The sequence below is a fragment of the Coregonus lavaretus genome (genome assembly GCF_964263955.1).
Source record: "Coregonus lavaretus genome assembly, chromosome: 20".
Lineage (NCBI taxonomy): Eukaryota > Metazoa > Chordata > Actinopteri > Salmoniformes > Salmonidae > Coregonus > Coregonus lavaretus.
Window position 1 is genome coordinate 12,313,196 of NC_140007.1, and position 6,000 is coordinate 12,319,195.

Genomic DNA, 6,000 nt, shown 5'->3' on the forward strand with positions numbered 1-6,000 from the left:
TAACTCCCTGCCAGGAAAAAACACAAACTCCTTGTCTCATTTTGAGACAAAATGCATTCCTTTGTTAAGTTACAATTCCAATGACACTCTGGGTAATCTGTTAACTTGTGCGTGTGTTTCTCCTTCATCGACTGTCAGTGTGTTCCTGACCTCTTTTCTCCTGCTTTGTGTAACAACGTCCTCTACAGAAGGTTAGCTCATTACTTTCTCACGTCATCACTCAATTCTTGAGATACTTTGTGTAATATGTTTAATGAAAAACTGTATTATCTTGAAAATGGGGGGCGAACAAAAGCCCCTGTTGTGAAGAGGGTTATTTGTACCTTGAAATGAAATCCGAGACGAGAGAGACTGAGAAATTGTCTAGTTAGATTTGATTGATTCCTTCCATTTTGGAGTGTCTCTCTAAGGTCTGATAGCTGTCAATCAGTCTGTTACTATGGTGACTGTTGTAGTGTTGACTTTGAAGTGCCTGATAGACAAGGTCAGCTCGCACCAAACTGCACGTCACAACTAGAACCCCAGATTGTTGTTCATATAATGATTTTAGACACAAGGGGGATATACAGTATACTGTACTCTTATGTACGTCATTCAGAAGTAACAAGTCATCACCAACTCTTAAAAGCACGGAGAGAGAGCGAAAGGTTTACGTTCTTTTGATACCAAGGAACTTTTTTCAGAGAAGTAAATTATTTGTATTTTTTTTATATATATATATATAAATGTTTATATCTGTTTTGTTTTTCTCTCGGTTTGCAATGGTGCTGAACTAATAGTGCAGATTCTTCCCTCATTTTAAAAAGTGCTTTTTACAAGGCTTTTAGGTAAGAGAAAAGGCTCCGTTTTTCCTATATTGGCAGTGGCACACAGTATTCTATATAAATGGATGTTGGTTAGGAGTCAGTCCCTGGCAGGAGCGTTAATGATGAGCATGTCACTGTCGTAAAAACACTGATTTGGCCATTACCCATGAGAGCCTCAATGAATGTGTAACACGAACATACACACACCGCATCTCTCCCCCCCCCCTCGCTCTCTTTCTCCCCCTTCTCACTCTCTCTTGTTCTCTCTGTCTTTCCTCCTGTCTCTCTCCCCCTCTCTTGCTCTCTCTCTTCACCCCTTCTCTCTCTCTTATCTCTTCCCCCCCTTCTTTCTTTCTCTCTAACTCTTTCTTGCTCTCTCTTGCTCTCTCTCTTCCCCATCTCTCTTGCTCTCTCTCTTCCCCCTCTCTCTCTCCCCCCTCCTCTCTTTCACTCTCTCACTCCCCCCCTCTCTCTCTCCCCCCCTCTCTCTCTTTCACTCTCTCTCGCTCTCTCTCTCTCTCCAGAAGCTGAGTTAACATGGGCAGTCAGCAGGCTCTTTTGTGTGTTGCGCTTCTTGTTGTAAGAACAGGGCATTATAGTAGTAGGCTTTAAATTACCTTGTGGTTCAGACCCACAGTCTCTCCCAGGCCCAGCCATCCAACCAATGACGAGCATGATTCCAGTCCACACAGATAGACTAACTGGTCTGGTTCCTCCTGCCTTTGATAGAAGCTGCTGCCAAACCCATCCTCTGCTACCTCCCTGCCCTCCTCACAAACAGGAGGCCCTTTGACCTGGAAGAACTAAATGCAATACCTACCTGCCCGAGGCCCACCATGTTTGTTGTGTTGTCATTAATAAGGTCACTAGAGTGCCTTTCTAAAATAACGTTGTCTTGGTGAGCTGCAGCTCTTTTGACAACTGCCTTTCCCAGTTAGCTACGGTCCCGTGGTCCAGATAGATACAGACTGTGTACAGTCAAGTTAGGATCAGTGTTATAGGCTTACTCTTCAAGGCTCTGCCATCTCATTGTCATCAAAACATAAAGTGTTATACAGTATCAAAGACCACTATGCTCTTCTACTTTCCCAAAACAATTAACTGAGCACACGAAGTCCTGAATTATGTAGATTTAAAGGGAACTGAAAATATGATGATATGCTTCTTCTTAATACACTTCAGGTTTTTATGTTTACAGTAAAGGTCTTTCCTCTTGTGTTTTTGAAGTTGTTTCGGTCTAATTTAGCTTTCTGGCAGGTTCATATGTCAGGCTCCTCCCCCTCAGGTAACAGCAGCTGGTCACACGGCAGGTAGCCAATGATAGGAGAGAGCCTTGGTACATTCTAAAGCAACAGTCCATTCAGAGAGAGGTACTGCTAGGCATGAGAGGGCAATGCCACTGTACCATACCTTTGTCATTGTTCATCTGTCCTAAAGCAAACTGTATTATGTCACCTCCCCATCCACACTGTCCACTGTCACGTCACAATGCCTAGCAATATGTACATGAATTCTTAGCTTATGCTGTTAATAATATTAGCTAAATTATTACTGAAAGATTGCCTGTATATTCGCTTTATATATTTCCTTTCTTTTTAATACATTGACTCTTGCTAAAAGAAGAATGCAATGACTGAAAACGAAACAAAAAAAATCATCACATGTATTGTAACTTGAAAATAATACATTACGGTATTATTTGTACTCTTTCTATCCTTGCGTAGAGAATAAAGCTGAATGTCTACAGTAGCTCTGAGCTGACTGTTGAAGTATGTAGCTCTCTCCCTTTCTAGAGACACTTGAACATTTATTTGTACATACTCATTTTGAAAAAGGAAATGAAAGGAAGAGAAAAATAAATGAAAAGTGATTTTGAGTGGATTTTTAGGTGGGTTTGGGGTTGGGGGGTTTCCAACTATGTAGCCTGTTCAGCTGAGATCTCATTGCCTCCTGTTTGTCATATAGTTCACAAATAAATGTTTGTTTGAAATAAATCAATATTAATATTTTATTATTTTATTATTGAAATAACACTACAATATATTGGTTGTGGGTTTGGTATTTGTGAGAGAGAGAAATCGCGGTCTCTCTCTCTCTGTGTCCTTTCTCTCTTCCTCTCGCTCCCTTTCTTACTTTCTTTCACTCTGTCTTTCTCTGCAGCCCAGCTGTCCCTGTATGCACTCTCTGAGCTGACTGGACAGCTGCAGAGAGAAATGATAAAACACTGGGAAGGCAGAGAGAGAGAGGCAGGAGAGAGAAGAGGGGAGGGAGAGAAGCCAGAGTAGGAGAAGGTAGAGGGGGGAACACAGTGAGGAGTGACAGAGGAGCGAGAAATTGCTGAGGGAGAAAGAGAGAAAGCGATAGAGGAGGTTTTCCGCAGTGAATATGCAACATAGTTCTCGGCTGTGTGTCCATCACATACAGTAGCATCTTGTTGTTTGTGTCCTCTAGCGTTCTAATGTTCTAACATAGGCATGAGAGTCCGCCTGTGGCCACCACTATGTCTGTCTCACACAGGCTGTTCTCTGTCCTCTGATTAGTTACACTTGACTGTGATGTCATCAGAGGGGAACTGACATTAGGGGGTTTTGGGGAAGGGGGAGTGGGAGTGGGAGTGGTTAGAGGGGCGGCGCATGATCCTGTTGGCTACACGTTCTTGGAAACATCTGGGATTTGAGTTGAGTTGAATCTTTTTTTCTCTTTCTCTCCGCTTGTCTTCCTTTTAAAACAAAACAAGTGTGGGTTTGAATGTCGCCGGCCGGCCGACTGGCTGGTGGACAGACAGGAAATGACCTCACCACAGCGACGTTTAAAAACAAAGAAAAACTTCCTGTTTGGATAGAGGTGACACTATCATCAGAGGGCTAAATAAACCACAGTGCCAGTATGTACTGGAGCAGCTAATTTAAAATGGCTATACAGTCCCTGACCATTAGGTGTCCTAGGGGACTGGGTTCACATCTTACATAATACAAGTTAGATGTTTATACATCTTTATATTTAGAACTTGTCAAGGGTGTTAAAAAAAGTAACACAAATATACCCTATGAGATTAATCACTCACAAAAATAGATGAGTCCATTATCATCTACTGTTTAACTTTAGACTTTAATTTTGATCTGACATGTGTACAACAAACTTAAAATGGTCAGTCATGGAGAGACTGTCACCTTTCAAATTCTCTTAAAATTCACCAAAGTGAAGCGAGATACAGTCAGAGAGAGAGAGCAGAGAGAGATTGGATCGGAGAGAAGAAAAAGTACTATATAACTATATAATAAAATATATATAAAGAGAGGGAGTGAAGAAAAGAGGGAAGTCTGCCCAGAGTGTTGCCAGACAGACTCCTCCCACAGCACCAAGCTGCCTGGCAGCAGTGCAGGCCCATAATGCATTTCATTTCACAGTTGGGTGCATTCCAACCGACCTGGCGCCGCCCTCACCATGCACATGCAGACACATGCGTGCTCGCAAACAAACACACACACGCACACATGGGAGCATGCACGAGCGCACTTACACACACACACACGCCTCACCAGTCCAGGACATACACAGCCTGTGTCAACCACTTTACAGAAGTTAAAGGCTCAGTGCATTCAAAAATTTGACATTTCAGCCTGTTTTGATGAGATGAAGTTTTGGCCTTCCGGGTGACATCACCAGGAGGTAAAATGGTTAATAGATGAATAAGAAAGAAAGTTCCAAACCTCTCTGCCAATAACAGCTAGGACCCTATTCCCACTACGAGATATGAAGGAGAGTCTGAATAGCGCAGTGGCAAAAGTGTCACAAGTGTAGAGAGGAGTAGGCAGGTGGCAGTCACAGGTTTAGAACTACTGAATTTATTAAAGCACCATAGCTTAAAGTGGGATGAAACCCACAGTGCAAAATATAAAGTACTCAGGAAAACAAGCAACATATACAATGACCGACAAAGACAAATGACAGAGGGAGTATATACAGTGGGGGAAAAAAGTATTTAGTCAGCCACCAATTGTGCAAGTTCTCCCACTTAAAAAGATGAGAGAGGCCTGTAATTTTAATCATAGGTACACGTCAACTATGACAGACAAAATGAGAATTTTTTTCTCCAGAAAATCACATTGTAGGATTTTTAATGAATTTATTTGCAAACTATGGTGGAAAATAAGTATTTGGTCAATAACAAAAGTTTCTCAATACTTTGTTATATACCCTTTGTTGGCAATGACACAGGTCAAACGTTTTCTGTAAGTCTTCACAAGGTTTTCACATACTGTTGCTGGTATTTTTGGCCCATTCCTCCACGCAGATCTCCTCTAGAGCAGTGATGTTTTGGGGCTGTCGCTGGGCAACACAGACTTTCAACTCCCTCCAAATATTTTCTATGGGGTTGAGATCTGGAGACTGGCTAGGCCACTCCAGGACCTTGAAATGCTTCTTACGAAGCCACTCCTTCGTTGCCCGGGCGGTGTGTTTGGGATCATTGTCATGCTGAAAGACCCAGCCACGTTTCATCTTCAATGCCCTTGCTGATGGAAGGAGGTTTTCACTCAAAATCTCACGATACATGGCCCCATTCATTCTTTCCTTTACACGGATCAGTCGTCCTGGTCCCTTTGCAGAAAAACAGCCCCAAAGCATGATGTTTCCACCCCCATGCTTCACAGTAGGTATGATGTTCTTTGGATGCAACTCAGCATTCTTTGTCCTCCAAACACGACGAGTTGAGTTTTTACCAAAAAGTTATATTTTGGTTTCATCTGACCATATGACATTCTCCGAATCCTCTTCTGGATCATCCAAATGCACTCTAGCAAACTTCAGACGGGCCTGGACATGTACTGGCTTAAGCAGGGGGACACGTCTCGCACTGCAGGATTTGAGTCCCTGGCGGCGTAGTGTGTTACTGATGGTAGGCTTTGTTACTTTGGTCCCAGCTCTCTGCAGGTCATTCACTAGGTCCCCCCGTGTGGTTCTGGGATTTTTGCTCACCGTTCTTGTGATCATTTTGACCCCACGGGGTGAGATCTTGCGTGGAGCCCCAGATCGAGGGAGATTATCAGTGGTCTTGTATGTCTTCCATTTCCTAAGAATTGCTCCCACAGTTGATTTTTTCAAACCAAGCTGCTTACCTATTGCAGATTCAATCTTCCCAGCCTTGTGCAGGTCTACAATTTTGTTTCTGGTGTCCTTTGACAGCTCTTTGGTC